Source organism: Pinus tabuliformis, chromosome 3_2 (assembly GCF_031772625.1).
Source record: "Pinus tabuliformis cultivar Carrire ecotype Pingquan chromosome 3_2, CPIR1, whole genome shotgun sequence".
Taxonomy (NCBI): domain Eukaryota; kingdom Viridiplantae; phylum Streptophyta; class Pinopsida; order Pinales; family Pinaceae; genus Pinus; species Pinus tabuliformis.
Window position 1 is genome coordinate 313,916,135 of NC_142302.1, and position 22,228 is coordinate 313,938,362.

A 22,228-nucleotide genomic window follows, 5' to 3' on the forward strand; every position below is an offset into this window, starting at 1 on the left:
GATTTGACTGTCCTCCAGAAATTCCCCCGCTATGAGCATTATGGATAACAACAACCATGTGTAGTGGAAGGTTTTACCCTGCTCCTGGGCTTTGCTATAGTTCTTCAAAAATTCCTCACAGGGGAATTCAGACCAGTTGAACTGAACCCCTTTCATGCACTGCTCGGCTAGTGCAACGACCGACGTCGATACCTCATCAGTGCGGCACTTCCTCATAACTTTTCGTCCAAGAGTTGGGTTGCTACGCATACCCCTTTGTCCTTGATGCTGGAGATGGCATAGCCCCTCTTCTTCTTCTCCAGCTTGTATTTTGTCTTCATGGCTTCAGCAAGGGCCAAATCACTGCCCTTTCCTTCAATTATGGTTGTGGGGTCCTTTCCTTTGCAGGGGAGCCAAGAAATGCAGTGAATGAGGTCTACCGTGATGGGAATAGGCTCCTCTAGCCATAGATACCCATCATGCACCAGGCAGAGTAGCTTCTTGATGACGAAAATGGTGATGGACGCATGGTGGACATGCGGTATCCATAGTAAGTGCAGCAACCTGGCCTTTTCCACATCGTGCAGCCATTTCTGCGACTCTAACGTTGTCACCACCCCCTCAGTGTTCTACTTCATGAGGTTCTCGATCTCTAGGTAAGTGAACTTCTCGCAGTCAGCAAGGTCCCAATCTTCAAACTTCATGGTTAGCACGCGGCCCAGGTGTGTGCCTTCAAACACTATGTCGTCTGGGAGGAACAAAGTCTGGAGTGAACTATTGGTTTCGTCCAAGTCCTTTAGCACTTTGGTCTTCCCTTTCCATGGAGGAACATATGTGGGTAGTTTTGTTGCAGAGCGTATAGGTTGAATATCCTCCTCCATACCTTCGTCTTCTTCCACTGTGATGGTCAGGGCCTGCAGATCTTCTTGTTCCTCATTTGTGTCGATCATGACAGCTTTCCCTTTTTCTACCATTGATAGCTTGCTACATAGTGGGTTCCTCGGGGACACACGTACGGGGACCATTGCTTGTTTATCTTTCTTGGGCCTTGGCATTCGGAGTGATTTGGGGATTTCTGCCACAACCTTGGTGCCTTTTGGAACATCCTCCACCATTGGGGTCTACGCAGCCTTGCCGGCAGTTACCTCTTCAATTCCCAAACCATCCTTAGTGGTTGTCATCGTATCTAGGATATATTCTGTCACTCATGAACTTAGGGGCTCAATTATCGCTTGGCTCTCAATGCTCAATGCTCTGCTCAAGCGCTCAATTCTCAAATGACCAAGTGTTGTCCACTGGCCAGCCCTTTTTGTTTTATAGCACCTTTTGAATTTGAATTCGACCGTTCCCCCCAATTTTGGGCCATTAATGCGTTCTTGGTGGCAAATTTTTCTAAATCTTGCCCATAAATCGCGTCTTAAATGCCTATCGCCCACTCCATTTGGCCTTAAGTCGAGCATCCTATTGTGAATAGTGACTCCAACGGTCACATTCTGGCCAATTCGCGTGACAGCGCAGCCCTCCGTGCGTGGACGTGGACCCTGTGATGCTCTGCTTCTATGCGCATCCTCAATATCGGGTAGCTCCTGGGCAGAATAGTTATATTCCCACACTTCCTTTCAACTGCTTGGAGTGCTAAGACTATTCTTCCTGTGGCTAGTCAGGTGGTCACACCACCCATGTGGGGCTCCATCCCGTCCCCCACCATGGTTTCCAGAGAATCCCCACCTTCCATTATTGTGATCGGCACCACACACTTTACTATTTGCTGCATGCTACCGTGGTCACTACGTTTGGTGATATGTGGTCCAAGCCAAGGCAGCAGACTAACCAATTCACGGTGATAGTTCTCCAACTTGTCAGTATGATCGTACGCACCTTGCCTTACCATCCTCAGTTTTTTGATGAGAAATTCTTCCTTTTTTTCGTCTTCCAGCTTCTTGACCTCCACGTCCATCAATCTCTTTTCTCCCTTAGTCGTACCCAGTCTTTTTCAAGTTCGCGAAGTCTAAGGTTTCCTTGTCGGATTTCTTCCTCAAGTATTATGTGTTATGTTTCTTGCGGCTATGTGATTCCTTCATTCCGGGCTTCGCAGACTGTCATATCTACGAGTGCTCCTATGCGTGGACTAGGCTTCACATGTTCCATAGGGATTACAGCCCCTGCTTCATACTTCAGCTTTGGAAGTGCTCACAGTCGGAGTTTTGCACATGGTCCGATAAGCCATAGAACCATTGGTACATGCAGGTCCGAGTTAGTGTGTCTCACATGGTGGAACGTGTTCAACACTTCACACACCTTGTCAAAGGCTTCCCTGTGTATAATCTTTGGCGTGCTTGATCTTATCATACTTTGTCATTCATACCCTCGTCTTGCCTGCTCTGCTTGTTGTTCTTGTTTCCTATTGTGAGGATGGTCTGCATTCATGCAGGTTGTGTACCATACGCCTGTACCCATCTGGAGAGGTGGCCACGTAGGTTGTTTTGTCCATCATACCTAGATTTCATCTGCAACTGAGGCTTTCCAAATCGTATAAACATCACCCTTCTACATTCGCGCCAATCCTAAAACTACTACTAGCACGTACCTGGTGGGCTCCAGTATTGTAGCAATAATGCTACAACTCCTGGAGCTTCCTATCTCTAATTTTATCAACCCGGTAGTTCGTACAAACTTGGAAGCGACGGTGCTGTATGTACAAGTACTAGCTCTTGTCGCAGTTGTCACTTGGTCAGCTGGCACAAGTCCGCTAGGGCTCAAGCCAACTTCTATAGGCTCACAGAAGAAGCTTTATGAATGATGGACAAAATCTAACTTAAAGAAGACTAATCTAGTTGTAGAAAGGAACTGAAAGCCAACAAAGCATGTAAACCCTAGTAAACCCTAATTTGACTAGCTAGACCCTAACTATGCAAAACTGTGAATGAAACCACTACCAATAATGCCATTACTTGCTGTGAACTGAAATACATACATCTAGGCTACTTGCATCTGGAAAGACATGTTTTTGTATTTTTTCATTAAATGGTTGGGTTTATTGTGATGATGCTTTTGATTAGGGTTTGGTTGTGCAGGAATGGTTGGAATGGAAGGAAAGCATGGCCAAGGTCAGGATGGCTAGGGGAGGTACCAGAGGGTCTCTAGCATCGATCCACAGAAGTCTACCACGTTCGGATGCTCAGCAACCGAGTTTGCAGGCTTCTACAGGAAGTCTGCAGGGGATCCTACAGGAAACTCAGGGATTTCTACAGGAAGTCTGTGCAATTCTACAGGATGTTTAGCCGTGGAAGTTTTGGGAGATGGTGAAGTGTTGGAGTGGTGTGGGAGGATAGGTGAGATGGAGATGGAGCTAGTGATGGCTCAGGAGCAGAAAAATCAAATGGAGGAAGAGTGCATGCAGTGGTTTGATGGTTGGAAGGATGGGATCAACGAAAGTGTAAGTAAATGGAGCTAAGTGATTAATGGATGAGTTGGAGGGTAAATGAGTTGGACAGAGGCTGAGTAGGTGGATTGAGGAGAGATCAAGAAGAAGAAGAAGAAAGTGGAATGATATGGAGCAGCGTAAATGAAACAAATGACTTATGCACCAAAAACGAGAGTTCATTAACCTATGATAACTGTGCCATGAAACCTATGAACAGCAATGGAAAACCAAGAAATGAAATTCGTGCATGGAAGTAAAATGTAGAAGTGTGGTTAAGTATAAAATGTGCATGGATGGATCTTCAACGAAAATGTCTATGTTGCAACTTGCATGGAAGTGAGAAGAACTGCGTTTCTTTTTGGTGGTTGGTTATGGACTGCACCCCAATCCCTAAGAGAGATGGCAGTGAGCTTGAACAACCTTTTGCTGGAGCTCCAATAAATTATAACTATCCTCCTATCTAATCTAAGCAACTGAAACAAATTCACCATAAACTAATCCTATCTAAGCTCATGAAAAGGACTAAATTAACAGACTGTAAATTCAAATTGCATGTTAAAAGAAAAAACTCAAAGTGCTGGAACGAAATGCAAACAACATTACAACACCGAGGAGATATATTGCTCTCAGGTTGGGCCCTAACCTGAGAGCTATAGCTCCCTTAGAAACTCAAAATGAGATCAAAATCTGCCTGCCTTTATTCATAAACGAAAGTCTGATGACATGCCAAAACTGGCTTACAAAAGGAATAAAACCCGAGCTGTAGCTCGTACTTCCAAATTACAAGAGTAATACAAAAGTTCAAAAATCTTCTATCCAAGGCTACGGCCTCAGTATTTATGCAAAATGATCATCCAACAAGTGTCCTTGATTTGTGGAGCTTGGCTGTCCAACTGAAGGTTAAACTGCTGATCCTGTAGGACAGTTATAACTGCTATTCCTGTAGAACAGTTATAACTGCTGTTCCTGTAGAACAGTTGGCTGCCTCTAAGCTCGATGGGGAGATGGATTGGAGCTCGGAGCTATGGTGGGAATTATGAGGAAGGTCCCCAAGACCGTGGACATCCTCTCCTAAAAACCAGCAGTGCCACCTCATTGTCTCCTTGTCTCCTTTTTCGTGGTCTTTGCTCCCTTTTAATGCCAAAACCTGAAATCATCATGAATTAGTCACGTGGATAGAATGCCTACCCTTCTTCCTACAAACAACACGAATAAACCAAGAAATGAATGCATAAGCAATAAAAAATGAATGGTTTGAGCAGAGCAAGTAAGCCAAATGAGCCCAAATTGTACCAAAAATTGGGGCTCATCAGTACCCCACCACTTTTCAGGCGTAGCGGGCAGTGCCCATTTCAGAGCATCGAACTGTTGCTGTTCTAGAACTTCACTTTCAAATTTGTTGAGGAATTCATCCACCAATGTTAACCCATCATACATAGGCAGATCCCTTACCTCTATTGTCATGCAACGCAGTGATCTTACCATCATGTTACAATAGAGCGTGGTTACCTCGTGTAATCGGCTCTGCCATCGTTCTATTTCCTCGTCCGAATCTAATGTGCAGGAGCTTTCGTGCTCCCATGAAATCCTGCCATCCATTGTTGGATTCACCCAGTCTTGCTCCTGTGTGGTGATTTTGTAGATACAATCTATATCGTCATCACTCTCGTCATCGCGCACTGGCTCTATGTAGCGCGTCCTTCCGCAAGGTCTAAAGGTACAACTATGCGCAGTGACTTTTTCTCAAAAATCATCTTGCGCTTCTTGAGATTTATCACTCCATTCATATCAGAGGCCCAATCTATTCCGGTATCGCGGGATAGGGATTGTTTTCATTGACAATCTCTATCACTTAGAAATATACAAGCGTGCTCGCATCTTCGATATCTACCGTTATTCCCTGCAATCTTCCCATCTGTAGGATCTTCTGTTGGTTTGCCATTCACAATTGAATAGGAGACCATTGCAATGTGGGTCTATCCAAGTGCTCCCATGTCTATTTTGGCAATACATTCGCGTCCGATCCTAAATCTAGAATCACTTGATCCATTTCATATTCCCCGATTTGCGCAATAAATCTCATCCTTGAGCAACTTTGCCCTGGCTCCTCGTCTTTGGCCGAGAACTAGAGCCCGGAGCATGCTTTTCCTTTCCTTTTTTTGGTGGCCTTGCCTTTTCTACCGAGGGTGGCGCTTCTTCCTTTCCCGTTTTTGGCGGCCCTGCCTTTGCTGCCCCTGGTGGTGACGAAGGTGATGCTTCTTCCCCCTTTCCTATTTCCTTGAGCCGGGCTTCGGAAGGCGATTGGCCTATTTTTCGTGTCCAGGAAGTTATTTTTGGGCTCCCCTTCTCGGGGGTGGCTGATGTTTTAGAGGGGGTTCTTGCACTGGGTGAAGTAGGGACATCCCCTAAAATGGTTTGGCTGCCGGGTGGAGGCTGTGGCTTGCCCGTGGTCATCCTCTTGCTTCTCCTGGCCTCAGATGGTAGAGGGGTCTCCCTCTCTCTCTTCTCCTTCGGCTTTGGGGGTGTACTGAGGGCGGCCAGCGCCGCTGCTGCCTCCTTTTCTAGAATACCAGCCTTCTCTTTCTTGCGTTTTGCTCTCTCAGAGCTCCTTGTAGAGGGCCCCTCCTTTTCAGATTTCGGGCTTCTTGTAGAAGACCCTGCTTTGCCCACTTCCGGGCCTCCTGTAGAAGATTCTTTCTTTCCCGCTTTTGGGCTTCCTGTAGAAGACCCGGCTTTAGCCACTCCCGGGCTTCCTGTAGAAGGCCCTCTCTCTGTCTTTAGGCTTCCTGTAGGAGGCTGTTTCTCGATGACTTTCGAGCTTCTTGTAGAAGCCCCTTTTTCCAATTTCGGGCTTCCTGTAGAAGCCTGCTTCTCAATGATCTTCGGGCTTCCTGTAGAAGCCTTTGTTTTTGTTTTTGGGCTTCCTGTAGAAGCCTGTTTTTGCTTTCCTGTAGACACAGGTGTCTCCACCTCTGCTTGCTTGCCTGCCTGAGTTTTGCTTTTTTCTTTGGTTGCAGGTGCTGTTGAGGTACTTGGGCTGACGTGGACCACCTCAGCTTTGTCCATTCTGCTCTTCATCCTCTTTTCTCTTGCTGACAAGATTGGTGTGCCACCTTTTTCTTTGTCCTCCTTTTCCTCATGCTTCTTCCTTTGTTCTCTCTTCTGTACTATTGTCGGGGTCTCTTGGCCTTCTTCCCTCTGTTCCTCGGCCACTGCTTCGTGTTCCTCCCCACTGGAGGAACCTGTTTCTTCGATCAACATCTTAATGTCCCCATATTTTGTTAAATTCCGGAAGGATTCCCATGAGAGGGGGACCTTATATGAGTGCAATGCATCTTCCACAAGAAGCTTGATCAACCCATGGTGGGCTATCTGATCTGGGATACCCTCTTTCAGCTTTGTGGCACACTCCATTAGAGACTGCAGTAGGTAATAAGGGATGCTCAGTTTTTGTTCTACAGGAAGATCAATTCGGTGCCTCAATTCAGTGAGCAGCCGGAAGTGATATGCATACACAATGCTGAAACGGCCTTCACAAGTAATATATTTCATGATTTGCAAACTGACTTCATTCCAAGGTGGCAACAGGCTCGTTCTTTGCACCCCGTTTTTGTCCTCCGAGAATTCTTCCTCAGGTGGAAAGAATTCTTTCTTTGCCTGCTGGCTCAGCTTTCTTTCTTCCTTATCCCACGGCAAACCCATAGGAAGTTCTGTGATCCGACTGATATGTTCTGGGGTGAGCTTGAGGCTTAGACCTCTGAAGTTCACTGTGGCTAGTGTCTGAGATTTAGGCTTCAGAGCCTGCAAAAATTCTTCGGCCACTTCATCATCGTAGCCCCGTAGCTTATCACAAAAAGGCATCCATTGTGCTCTGGTGAAGAGCTCTACCACTGCCGGGTTTTCCCTTAGTTTAGTTGAATCAGTGGGTTCCCGTCTTATAAACCCACCCGGCATGATGAACACGGTCGTTTTAATTAAAGGTGGCAAATGCAAAAGAGATTTGGTCTATTAAGACAGAGCATGCACATAATCCACAAAATTCAACACAGTCTACTTATACTGACATCCTGTAGAACGACATCATAGGCACAGCAAACAATAATTCCACCAATATCTTTATGACCAGACTGTGGACGATGGTCTTGCCACTCTTACTAACCAGTTGCAGGAATAGTTCAGGGTTACCTCTTTAATTGGCCACCTTTTTCGTGAGGCACCCGCTTCCCTGTAGAAGACTGCGTTCCTGTAGACTGCGTTCCTGTAGAACTACGTTCCTGTAGACTGCGTTCCTATAGAAACTGTGTTCATGTAGGAGCAGTGCGCAATTCTCGGGGAGGACTGTAGTTGGCCCGCGTTCAAGGTGTGCTTCACCGGCGTTCTGGTAGCCAATAGCTCGGCGTATCAAAGTGCAGAGGAGATCAGAATAGCCACCCAAGTTTGAAGTGTTGGATGATAAATGCATGCGCATGATCTAGTCGATTAGATTTTGAATCGGCGCAATCCGTGGCGCGGGGGATGAGCTGTCCCCGCCGGACCGTTGGGCGACGTCATCCATCATTCGCCTGCGTATTCACTTGCTGCCACATCCATTCCCACAGATTTGCCGCCGCCTTTTCCTGTTAAACTCATGCTTCTGACGAGAGTGTTCTCACATGCGTGCCGTTCATTCTCTTTGTCGTGGCCGCCACCCAAACATCCAATTACACTTTAACTAGCCGACGTGGCCAGTCGACTGGCCATACGGCCGCTCAACCATTCAATTTTACGCTATGCAAACAATTTCAAAGTAAAATTCATGCGATTTGATGGAAGGAAGGGTTGAGACACTTACCTGCGTGGCTGCACACGATTTTTCCAGTTCTTGGGCGATGGTGAGTGGATCTACCTGCTGCATGCGACTTACACAGACCCGAAGGCTCGTGGTTACAGGCTGCCAACGATGGAGTGGAATTTTTGCTTTCATGCACCCGCGTTTCATTTTAGATGGCGGTGCTGTGAATGGTATCCACTCGAGCAGGTTGAACTGTTACAGGATTCTCGCGAGGTGTCTCGTAACAGTCCTTTCTCCTTGGGTGCATGCTGCACGACGGAGGTTCTGGCCTTTCAATCACGTTCCCGGAGCTCTTGATGCCTGCGGTATGAGATCCCAGCATTTGTTTAACTTTGAAAATGACTTTTCCCGCGAGAACTCATCGATCTTCTTTGTTGGTGCAGGGAACTTGATTGCATGTCGACAAGGATGGTGGAGCAAGGTGACAGCAATGTGCAAGGGTGCCAACAGAGGCTTGCATGCATCCAAACCAATCCATAGTCGCTAAATCTCCTTTTAAGATGAATTCTGGGCCGTCCAAAACTCCTACAGGAAGTTTCCTGTAGAACACAGAGCTTCCTGTAGAAAGTTCGGCCTTCCTGTAGAAAGTCTGTACTTTCCTGTAGAAAGACAGCATCTTCCTGTAGAAGATTCAAACCATGATAAAATTGCACATACCTTGAAAAAAACATGGGTACCCTTGGAGGAGGTGCTGGTGAGGTTCCTTGACAGCATGATAAGGACCCTTGGCTTTGAGTTGAAGGCTTCCTCTCCTCCATAGAACATCTGCAACCTGCATGCAATTTTACCATATTTTGCTTATTGTTTTTTTTCTTTTTTTTTCTCTTTTTTTTTTGAAAGATAACAGGGGCGCCTCAAAGAGGTTTTCACCCTCGCCATCTGCCCTGAGCGCCTCAGAGAGGTTTTCACTCAAGGATCTTTTTCACCTTTTCGCTTTTTTTTTTTTTTGAAAGATAATAGGGGCGCCTCAAGGAGGTTTTCACCCCTACCACCTGCCTTGGGCGCCTCAGAGAGGTTTTCACCCAAGGATCTTTATTATTTTTTCTTCTTTTTTTTTCGTTTTTCCTTTTTTTTTCTTTTTTTTTCTCTTTTTTTTTTTCTTTTTTGTTTTTTATATCCCTCAGGGTATGCCAAAAGCAGAGGCAGAACCCTTCTCTATGACCAATACAGATTTCTCCATAGTTTTGATGAACTCTTGTCTTGAGAGATGTCTCCTGTAGATCTTCAATCGATGCCCATTGACAAGCATGGGAATGGCTTCCTCATCAATGGTTCGAATGAGGACAGATCCATTGTCATGGCATTTCTCCACTGCATATGGTCCTAGCCATCTGGTTCTCAACTTCCCCTTGAAATCTTTGTATCTGGAGTCATACAACAAAGCCCAATCTCCCGGCTGAAATTGCTTGTCATGGAGATGTTGGTCATGCCACACCTTTCTCTGAAGTTGAACCACTTCTGAGTGAAGGAGGGCTTGCATTCGGTGCTCATCCAGGCCATTCAGCTGCAGTAGCCTTTCTTGTTGTGCATGGCTGAGATCTAGGTCCAGCTGAGCTGCCATCCTCAAAGTGTTGTATTCAAACTCAATGGACAACAGAGCTTTCTTCCCATAGACCAGCTCATACGGTGTGAAGCCGGTGGTGGTCTTCCAAGTGGTGTTGTAAGCCCATGTGGCTTCAACCAGGAGATCTGCCCAGTCCTTTCTGCTGCTGCTCACCACCTTAGTCAAGATCCCTTCTAATGCTCTATTGGTGACTTCCACCTGCCCATTTGCTTGAGGGTGATAAGGGGTGGAAGTCCTATGCTTGATCTTGTGATGAGCTAGGAGATCTTCAACCAGGTTGGAGGTGAACTGGCTCCCTTGATCGGTGACAGCTCTCTTGGATAGCCAAACTTATAGAAGATGTTTTCTCTTAGGAACTCGGCCACCTTTTCTTCTGTTGCTACTTTGATTGCTTTGGTCTCTGCCCACTTTGTCAAATAGTCAGTACACACAATGATGTAAGTCCTTTGCCTCGAAGAGGGGTTGATTGGGCCCACAAAGTCCATGCCCCACTTCTCAAATGGCTCAAGAGTCACTTGAGGTTGGAGAGGCATCTCATCCCTTTGGGTCGGTTTCCCCATTCTTTGGCATTGGTCACACTGACTGACATATCTTCTGACATCTTGATGAAGTGTGGGCCAATAGTAGCCTGCCTGCAGGATCTTGAAGGCAGTTCTCTTTGCTGCAAAATGTCCTCCACAAGGCCCATCATGACAAGTGAGGAGGATATCAAAGACTTCCTCCTCCCTTACACAACGCCTTAAGATCTGATCGGGGCCAAGCTTGAACAGATTGCCCCCGATCCAAGTAAATGAGGCACTTTTTCTGATGATTTTGCTCTTCTCTCTGGAAGATAGGTGTGGAGGGAACTGTGCTGAAACAAGATAGTTTGCTATATCAGCAAACCATGGAGAGAGTACTGAAATAGCAAACAGATTTTCATCGGGCATCTAGTCGTCCACTGTTCCATCCTCATCTGCAGACAAATCCAATCTAGATAAAAAGTCAGCAACAACATTTTCTCTACCTGGTTTGTCAACAATGGTCAAATCAAACTGCTGCAATAAAAGTAACCATCTAATAATACGAGCATTCACATCTGGTTTATTCATTAAATATCTAATAGCAGCATGGTCAGTATGTACAAAGGTCTGGTAACCAGTAATATAATGTCGGAACTTGTTCAGTGCATGGACCACAGCCAAGAATTCTTTCTCGGTTACAGTGTAATTCAGCTCAGCTTTGGACAAGTTTTTGCTAACAAAGTAAATGGCATATGGAAGTTTTTGCTCGACTTGTCCTAAAGCTGCACCTATGGCTTTGTTCCAGGCATCAGTGTGGATGTGGAAAGGTAGGGCCCAGTTTGGACCTCTCAGGATTGGGGCTGACACCAACTTGTCATTTAATTCGTCTAAAGCCCTCTGACAATCGTCAGTCCAATTAAACTCCACATCTTTTGCCAACAGGCCAAACAATGGCGAGGCTAGCTTGCTGAAATCTTTAATGAATCTCCGGTAGTATCCTGCTAATCCCAAGAAACTCCGGACATCCCTTACCTTTTGAGGAGGTGGAACCCTCTTGATGAGAGCAATTTTGTTAGGATCCACCTGCAATCCTTGGCAAGAAATGGTATGGCCTAGCACGGTCCCTTCAGTCATTAGGAATTCACATTTTTCAGGACTAAGGGACAAGTTCATCTCGGTGCATTTGGTTAGGACTTTTCCCAGATTGGACAATGCTTCCTGGAAGTTGGCCCCATAAGGAGTCAAGTCATCCATATAGATTTCTACTGCATCATGGACCAGCTCCGAGAAGATGCTCAAAACAGCTCTCTGAAAGGTAGCAGGAGCATTGCATAGCCCAAAGGGAAGGACTCGATAGGCAAAGGTACCCCAAGGACAAGTGAAGGTGGTCTTATCTTGGTCTTCCGGGCTGATTTGGATTTGGTTGTACCCGCTAAACCCATCCAGGAAAGAGAAGAACTTCTTTCCTGCCAGTCCATCCAACACTTGATCTATGAAAGGTAGAGGGAAATGGTCCTTCTTGGTAGCTTTGTTCAGTTCTCGGTAGTCCACACAGATTCTCCATTTCCCATTTTTCTTGGGAACCAACACTAGAGGGGACACCCATTCACTATCTGAAATGGGGTAGATGAATCCGGCATCCAACAATTTTTGCAATTCTTCCTTGACAATGTCCTTAAGGGCTGGATTCATTCTCCTCTGAGGTTGCCTAACCAGTTTACAATCCTCTTTGATGTATATATGATGGGTACAGACCGAAGGATGGACTCCTTTCATTTCCTTATAGCTCCAAGCAAAAGCATCTAAGTGATTGGCCAACAGACTACACAACTCCTTTTCCTGGGAAGGAGATAGGGAGGAGCTGATCTTCAATGCTTTCTCAGGGCCGAACTCCACATTCTTGACTCTGGGAGTAACAGGGTTGGTTGTACAAAGATCCACTAAGGTGCTGGCTTGGGCATCCTCCACCAATTTCTCTATGGGTAGTGCACTGGAAGGTGGATTCTGGATCAAGGTCTCGATCAAGTCATCCTCGGTTGGGGGGTCTCTTCTAGTGGTATCTAAGGTGCACAGAGGTGCTGAGTACACCTCGTCTTCCTCTCCTTCTTCCAACCAGAGTGGTAAGTCATGCTCTAAGGAGGGTTGGGCAGGAGGGTATAGGACTAGCTGCTTGGACATGGGACCATTTTTGATGGTCATGTTTCCTGCACGACAACTTATGTAAGCATCTGCAGTAGCTAACCAAGGCCTTCCCAAAATGAGAGGATATCCAGTAAGTTTGGCCTTTGGTTGCAGAACCAGGAAGTCTGTAGGGTATTCCCAAGAGTCAATAGAGACCAAGACATCCTCCACAATCCCTTCGGGAGTCACGGTGGAGCGATCTGCTAATTGCAGTACTGTCAAGGTCTTCCTCAAGGAACCCTGAAGATTAAGCTTAGGCATGGTATCCCTGGTCATCACATTAATGGCAGCCCCCAGATCAATCAAGGTGTGAGGTATAATGGTGCCATTGATGTGAACATCTACTACAGGACTTCCAGGATCTAGGTACTTTGGGCAGATGACTTGTCCTAACATAAGGTCAGACAGTTGTCCTATGACATTGATAGTTGAGGCATCTTTCTTCCGTCTGCCTAGGTGTTTGAAACACTTCTCCTTAACCAGTTTGTTGTATATTGGCACATCCTTGATGGCTTGGAGAAGTGGTATTTTTACACACAACTGCTTGAGCTCACCCAGAAGCTCATCCTCCTCTAGGTTGGGTTGTGTGGTGGCTGTTAGTCTCTCAGGAAAGGGTGGAATAACCTTCGGTTCACTTTCCTGTTTATCTTCCTCCTCCTCCGGGGGAGAAGATTGGCGATCTGGTAGAGTCTTTCCAGATCGAAGATTGATCTCCTGGATCTCCACAGCATAGGTAGGGCATGAGGTTTCCCCAGTGTATACTTGCTGGGCCTGTCTATTGTTGGGGTTCGGGTTCGGTTGAGCAGGCATTTGAGGTTGCCTTGGAGGAGCAGGAGGTAATGGCTGAGGTGGAACTGGTGGGGGAGGCAAGATGGCAGGAGGAGTGTTGTACTGGGGCCTCCACCCCGACTGAGGTGCATTCCATTGAGGCTGTGGCTGGGCATGTGAGTGATATGAATGAGAAGTAGGTTGAGTGGGGTACTGAGGTGGATAAGACCATGGAGGAGGCATGGACCATGAAGGATGAGCAGGGGGACCCCAGGAAGGCATAGGAGTCGATTGGTTGGGGCTGTAATAAGCTTGAGATGCCCCTTGCATCCCTTGCTGATAAGGTCTAGATCCCTGTGGCCTCCTTTGGTTGAGGTAATAGAGAGGTTCAGTGGGAGCTTTTGTCCCTTGGTACATGGCTTTAAACCCAGGTAAGGTTGGACACTGATTTGTGGGATGGTCCTCCTCACAAACGAAACACACTTCAACCGAATGCAATGGACATTCGTTTTTAGGATGTCTCCTTGTGCACCTAGGGCAAAAAACAGCCAAGGCTCTCTCAGCTTCTTCTTTCTTTTGCTGAATCCTGAATGTGTCAAGCTGCATAGCAATGGTCTATCTCACCTCACTCTTAAGATCTTCTAATTGATTTGCAAGCTCATGTTTGGAGAAAGGGACACTAGTTGAGAGGTGGTTTCCTCTACCTCGTTTCCGAGCTGCCCTGGAGTGATTTCTAAACACAGTTTTGATGTCCTCATAAGGCAGTTGGTAAATGTCCCCCCCAGCTAACATGTGAAGGGTATCTAAGAGGTCTTCAGGGACTCCTCGGAGCAGGACCAACTTGAGGGATTCAGGGTCAAGTGTGCACCTGGCCCGCTTATAGCTTAGTTGGAACCTCTCCTCATAATCCTCTAAGGACTCATCATTTCCCATGGACATCCGAAAGATTTCCCCCTTTGTTTCCTTGGACCTACAGTAATCCCGGTACTTGGTGTTGAAAGCTTGCTGCATCTGAGCCCAAGTGGTGATGTTATTCCCAGGCAAGCCCATGAACCAGCGTAGTGCTGCATCCTTAAGAGTGGAAGGGAAAAGTTTCAACTTTTGCTCATCTTCAGTATAGTCATAGGTTCTACAAAGGACAGCAAACTCAAACAGGAAGGTATCCAGATCTTCAGTGGTCAGCCCATGGAAGTGAGGTAAGGCGGAGGGGCTAATGTTCTTCATTTTCATCTCTCCATGGGTCTCTCGGATGGGAAAGGCACCTTCTATTCTCTCATCTTCTCTCCTATTGTCAGCCATAGCTTCAGATGGAATGGTCTCTAACTCTTCTTCTACTATAGGGTCTTTGGATATCTCAGGATGTTCACCTATAGGTTCTTCTGGGTCACTGTCACCAAAGAAGAGAGAAGGGTGACTCAGTGATGTGGTGGGGGTGTTTGGTAGGAATTTGCCTGATCTATCTCGGTTCCTACGAGGCATGAAATGGAAAAGACTTTCTTTTTTCTTTGATTGCTTTTTTTTTTGCTTTGCTTTTCTTTTGGTACCTGCAAAACTGAGACAGATTGATCTACAACTAACTATGAAAGATGCAAAATTAAACTGAAAGCAGGAAAGAACTAATCTACTTTGCTTAAATGAAATTGCAAGAATGGAAATGCTAGTCTACGCTTGCAGAAAGGAAATGCTAATCTATGAAATCAGGAAATGCTAATCTATGAAAGCAGGAAATATCTATGCTACTTTTGCAGAATGGAAATGAAGTAAACTACTTAGCAGAAGGCAAGAGTAAGAAAATAGAAGAAAAGCAACAATTACTAATACTCTGACGCTTCCCCGGCAACGGCGCCAAAAAGATGGTGGGCTCCAGTATTGTAGCAATAATGCTACAACTCCTGGAGCTTCCTATCTCTAATTTTATCAACCCGGTAGTTCGTACAAACTTGGAAGCGACGGTGCTGTATGCACAAGTACTAGCTCTTGTCGCAGCTGTCACTTGGTCAGCTGGCACAAGTCCGCTAGGGCTCAAGCCAACTTCTATAGGCTCACAGAAGAAGCTTTATGAATGATGGACGAAAGCTAACTTAAAGAAGACTAATCTAGTTGCAGAAAGGAACTGAAAGCCAACAAAGCATGTAAACCCTAGTAAACCCTAATTTGACTAGCTAGACCCTAACTATGCAAAACTGTGAATGAAACCACTACCAATAATGCCATTACTTGCTGTGAACTGAAATACATACATCTAGGCTACTTGCATCTGGAAAGACATGTTTTTGTATTTTTTCATTAAGTGGTTGGGTTTATTGTGATGATGCTTTTGATTAGGGTTTGGTTGTGCAGGAGTGGTTGGAATGGAAGGAAAGCATGGGCAAGGTCAGGATGGCTAGGGGAGGTACCAGAGGGTCTCTAGCATCGATCCACAGAAGTCTACCATGTTCGGATGCTCAGCAACCGAGTTTGCAGGCTTCTACAGGAAGTCTGCAGGGGATCCTACAGGAAACTCAGGGATTTCTACAGGAAGTCTGTGCAATTCTACAGGATGTTTAGCCGTGGAAGTTTTGGGAGATGGTGAAGTGTTGGAGTGGTGTGGGAGGATAGGTGAGATGGAGATGGAGCTGGTGATGGCTCAGGAGCAGAAAAATCAGATGGAGGAAGAGTGCATGCAGTGGTTTGATGGTTGGAAGGATGGGATCAACGAAAGTGTAAGTAAATGGAGCTAAGTGATTAATGGATGAGTTGGAGGGTAAATGAGTTGGACAGAGGCTGAGTAGGTGGATTGAGGAGAGATCAAGAAGAAGAAGAAGAAAGTGGAATGATATGGAGCAGTGTAAATGAAACAAATGACTTATGCACCAAAAATGAGAGTTCATTAACCTATGATAACTGTGCCATGAAACCTATGAACAGCAATGGAAAACCAAGAAATGAAACTCGTGCATGGAAGTGAAATGTAGAAGTATGGTTAAGTATCAAACGTGCATGGATGGATCTTCAACGAAAATGTCTATGTTGCAGCTTGCATGGAAGTGAGAAGAACTGCGTTTCTTTTTGGTGGTTGGTTATGGACTGCACCCCAATCCCTAAGAGAGATGGCAGTGAGCTTGAACAACCTTTTGCTGGAGCTCCAATAAATTATAACTATCCTCCTATCTAATCTAAGCAACTGAAACAAATTCACCATAAACTAATCCTATCTAAGCTCATGAAAAGGACTAAATTAACAGACTGTAAATTCGAATTGCATGTTAAAGGAAAAACTCAAAGTGCTGGAACGAAATGCAAACAACATTACAACACCGAGGAGATATATTGCTCTCAGGTTGGGCCCTAACCTGAGAGCTATAGTTCCCTTAGAAACTCAGAATGAGATCAAAATTTGCCTGCCTTTATTCATAAACGAAAGTCTGATGACATGCCAAAATTGGCTTACAAAATGAACAAAACCCGAGCTGTAGCTCGTACTTCCAAATTACAAGAGTAATACAAAAGTTCAAAAAGCTTCTATCCAAGGCTACAGCCTCAGTATTTATGCAAAATGATCATCCAACAGGTGTCCTTGATTTGTGGAGCTCGGCTGTCCAACTGAAGGTTAAACTGCTGATCCTGTAGGACAGTTATAACTGCTGTTCCTGTAGAACAGTTGGCTGCCTCTAAGCTCGGTGAGGAGATGGATTGGAGCTCGGAGCTATGGTGGGAATTACGAGGAAGGTCCCCAAGATCATGGACATCCTCTCCTAAAAACCAGCAGTGCCACCTCATTGTCTCCTTGTCTCCTTTTTCGTGGTCTTTGCTCCCTTTTAATGCCAAAACCTGAAATCATCATGAATTAGTCACGTGGATAGAATGCCTACCCTTCTTCCTACAAACAACACGAATAAACCAAGAAATGAATGCATAAGCAATAAAAAATGAATGGTTTGAGCAGAGCAAGTAGGCCAAATGAGCCCAAATTGTACCAAAAATTGGGGCTCATCAGTACCCCACCACTTTTCAGGCGTAGCGGGCAGTGCCCATTTCAGAGCATCGAACTGTTGCTGTTCTAGAACTTCACTTTCAAATTTGTTGAGGAATTCATCCACCAATTTTAACCCATCATACATAGGCAGATCCCTTACCTCTATTGTCATGCAACGCAGTGATCTTACCATCATGTTACAATAGAGCGTGGTTACCTCGTGTAATCGACTCTACCATCGTTCTATTTCCTCGTCCGAATCTAATGTGCAGGAGCTTTCGCGCTCCCATGAAATCATGCCATTCATTGTTGGATTCACCCAGTCTTGCTCCTGTGTGGTGATTTTGTAGATACAATCTATATCGTCATCACTCTCGTCATCGCGCACTGGCTCTATGTAGCGTGTCCTTCCGCAAGGTCTAAAGGTACAACTATGCGCAGTGACTTTTTCTCAAAAATCATCTTGCGCTTCTTGAGATTTATCACTCCATTCATATCAGAGGCCCAATCTATTCCGGTATCGCGGGATAGGGATTGTTTTCATTGACAATCTCTATCACTTAGAAATATACAAGCGTGCTCGCATCTTCAATATCTACCGTTATTCCCTGCAATCTTCCCATCTGTAGGATCTTCTGTTGGTTTGTCATTCACAATTGAATAGGAGACCATTGCAATGTGGGTCTATCCATGTGCTCCCATGTCTATTTTGGCAATACATTCGTGTCCGATCCTAAATCTAGAATCACTTGATCCATTTCATATTCCCCGATTTGCGCAATAAATCTCATCTCCCTACCTGTTTTCGTTGTGTGCTTCCCGATCTTCTGGACTACATGCGGTTCTCCTGACCCAGCGCACCTAGTGATGAGTTCCTATAGTCCCTTCATAGCCTTGCTGTAGTGCAGCAACTTCATGCATGTCTCCAGAAAGGTAGTAAGCATTGATGGGTCCATATTCGGTTCTAGTTTGTCTTTACTACCTAAAGTGGAGGCCTCTGTGAAGCTCTTCTTAGCTTCCATGAATGTCTCCTTTGCACGCTCCAAATTGAACTCTGGTTCCTTTGTGGGAGCCTTGCAAATCCAAGCACTCTCTTCGGGTTGCTTGCCCTTGCCATCTCCTGTCGTGATACCGCTTCAGAGCACGTTGTTTACATTTGGGTCCTCTTCGACCGGTTCAAACCTCATCATTGTAGATTCTGAGTTGGGGGAGGCTGGAGTATTCCTTTATCGCGCAACCTCACTATCAATGTGGGGCAGTCCTCCATCTCATGATCAGACTAGGTACAATATAAACATGATGCTCTCATCGGATTTGTACAATCGCGGGCATAATGCCCTGGCCCTACGCAACTGTAACAAATCTATTGCCTGCATCCCCTTCTTGGTCCCATTCCACCTCGACCATGTCCGCGCCCCTGAAATCCAGTGCACGCCATCCTTGCATTTTGATCGAGGGCTCGCGTTTCGGTCTAAACTCTATAGGCAGGAGTCTGATCCATCATTAGTTCATAACTTCTATAGTTGTGCTCATCATGACCTACTCACCTGCAGAAATTACAAAATAACTATTGGGACGTCCGCGTATATTTCTGTAATAGATGACAGTTATCTGTAGCGTGCTTCCCTCCTATATGGAAAATTGTACACCATAATGGAGGCATCGCGCTCGGCCTTGCTTTTGCCTCTAGTCTTAATGGCATTGGCCCTCCTCCCACTAGGTAGTTTGCGAAGACTGGACAATGGTCCTTATCATGCCCCTAGCCCTTGCATTTTATGCACCGTACCTCCTTGCATGCTTTTGGGTGAGTTTTCCTATCCTATTTCAAGCTCTACATTTCCAGACACAAATTTTTCAGTTGCGCGTGGATTTGTTGGACTCCTAGGCCAAGATCTTGTATTGGGTTCTCATGCAGTCTCATTGCAATCTCCAAAGCTCTGGCCAGGGTGGATAACTTCTGCTGCGACAACACTGTCCTTAGATGTGGCATTAGTGATGCTACAAAACATGCACAGTGTTTCCCATCCTTCAAGGTCATGTTGGCTTCACGAATCATGCCCTTCAGTCTCTGATCTAGTTCATAAGGGGTCTCCCCTACAAGCATCGTGATTTCCTTAAACCCGATAATTGATTGTGTCTCCGATTTTTGCCTGCTAAATTCCCTGTTTAGCACAACTTGGATATCTGTGACCCCTGCATTTGGATTGTCATTAGAATTCTTGATGTACCACGTTAATGCGCGATCTTGCAATGCGCTTACCAGCATTTCCTTTGTTATATTATCATCCACGACTCCTTGTGCTTCCCATACAACCTTTACCACGAACCAAAATTGGTCCGGATCTTCGTTCCCTACCCCTTTGAACATCGGCAACTTTATTGCGCTCACCATATTAAACTATGGTGGTGGCAGAGGTGGTGTGGGTGGAGATGGGGGTGAAGATGGTGAAACTGGTAGTGGTATACGTGGAGGTGGTATGCACAGAATTCGCTACCTTATCAGACTGATCGCGCTTCTTGGTGAAACTTTCGCAAGCTCTTCCTAACTTTCTCACCAAGGAAAAATCAAGGGGCTATTCTCTATCTATGCGCTACCTTCATTTCTATAGATCCTCCCACTTCATATAGCCCCAAACATCAATTTATTTGCATAAACCACTTTTCACATAGTACCATTTTAATCCAAGTGTTCAAAGATTTAATGTACTTACCTCGCGGTCTTTTGAGGAAGCATCATTCCGCCTCGTTGTAGCTAACTTACATGTCCACCGCGAGTTCGGTGATAAACCCCCCTATAATTCAAACGAGCCAATGGTCCACAGCGTGCACAATCTTATCTTTTTATGCTCTAGTCTGCGCACCAACTCTGGATTCCACACAATAGGTTTGTCGAGCCTATACCTTCCTTGACTGTCTGATAGCTTTGCGATCCACTCATACAACTCAGAGGAGAAGGATGCAAAGAAACTTTTGTGGATTTCCATATATAAGTAGTGCTCTAACCACTGTTCCTTTGATAATCATGGATTCCTATTTTCCTACACCACGAACTCGTGAATCTTTCTGTCCAACCACCCTTCAATTTCTTTCTTTATTGGATTCCAGTGACATGACATAAGACATCTCTTATGCAGATCCCGGTCCCAGAAACGGAACCATTTGTTGGCTTGTTGGGGCCTAACCCAGGTTCAGAGGTGATTTAGCCAAACAAATCCTGGTACTACTGGCCCTTTCGGCAACAATCCATGGAGCTTGGACTGAGGTCTGACCCAAAGTAGTATGGGAGGGTGATAGAACCAGGTTTCCGCACCCTGGAGATGTCTGATGAGTTCAAGTGGTCTGTGGTTTGACCCTGCGTGCACGTCGCTACGCATGCTTACCCGTACCTTGCAACCTGAGATGTTTCCTTCACGTAGTCCTACTCGGGGGCCAAACACTATTATTACCCAAGTCCGTACTAGTATTCCGCCATTAGTTGATTAACTTAGCTTACTTGCATGTGTAAAGTATACTTAGCAATATTGTTGGGCATGGAATCCCCCCACAGCAGGTTTTGGGGCTCAAAGCCCAAGTTTTGGTCAAAGGTTTTGTAAGACTCCACGAATTGCAGGCGCGGAGCATGAATTAGAGGTTAAGTCATAAGACTGTCCGCCCTAAAGTAATGTAATGTAATGTAAATTCATGTCAGCCTACCCATGGTCCGCGGACCATGGAATTGTATAAATAGAGAAAGACTCTAAATTGAAAAAAGAGAAGATGATAGAGTAAGTAGTGAAGGAATGGTTCAATCTTAGAGTAGGATTCTAAGTGTATTGGGTCGTAGTAGTAGGAAGAGGCTCTTCAGCTGAGTGCGCAGAGGCCTAGTAAAGTCCTTACTGAGTGCGCGGACCACTGCGGCTGAGTGCGCAGGGTAGTGTCGAGTCTGTAAGCGAGATTGAAGATTAATAAAGAGAAGTTGATTCTTATTTCTGTGTATTTGTTGTGCATTATCTTCTTTATGTTTGTATTAGTTTATGTATCGCGCACACTAATATGATTGTTGAATATGTTGTAATAACCATAAATATTACACACACAAGCTAAGTAATCAGTTAATTAGCAAGTAACTTGGGTATTATACGGGTCGCTCCCTGAGTAGGGCTGCGAGGAAACATCAACACGGGTTGCGAAGGACTAGCAAGTGCGCATAGTGACGGGATGGACCACGAACCTCCAGAATCCCATCAAACATCCCCAGGGTGCGAAAACCTAGTTCTAGCACCCTTCCGTACTAATTTGGGTGAGTCCTCAGTCTGCACTCCACGGACTGTTGCCGAAAGGGCCAGTAGTACCGGGATTTGCTTGGCTAATTCACCTTTGAACCTGGGTCAGGCCCATACAAGCCAACAAATGGTTCCATTGCTAGGACTGGAATCTGCATAAAGGATGTCTGTTATAGACATTTTTGTGCCTTACAGCATTGAGCATGAAATGTCCATAATCCAAGGGATCTAAAGTCCCTAAACATGTTGTTCCTACCCCTAGAGGAACAAGGCTAACAAACCACAGCAATTCACAGAAGTTCTCCACCAGAAACTGCTCAAAAACAAGTCAATTCAGGATCAATTCAGAGGCTCCACTAGCTGTCTGCGCTGAAATGCAGAGATTACACTAGCTAGGTGCACTGCAACGCAGGTAGAAGCACTACCAGGGTGCGCTGAGCGGGAAGTGACAAATGGCAAGTTCATTGAACGAGGTGGAAAGACCCTGGAAGCTTCCAGAATCTTCTCCAATGACACTTGCCTCAATGAATTCAACTAGTGATGAGTAAGAGACTCTTAGTCTCCAAGTGGAAGTAAGAACTGACAGAGGGAGAGGACACTAGTCAGATCTCAAGCTGACTCATCCTCTCTCCAAACATCTATATATGGATCTCTCCTCCATGAGATCTAGAGGCTGGAATTTTGTTATTGCAAAGAATTGCTATTGGTTCGAGATTGGAATCATTGGGTGCTTAATGCTTTGAAGGGAGGTGAAGATAGGA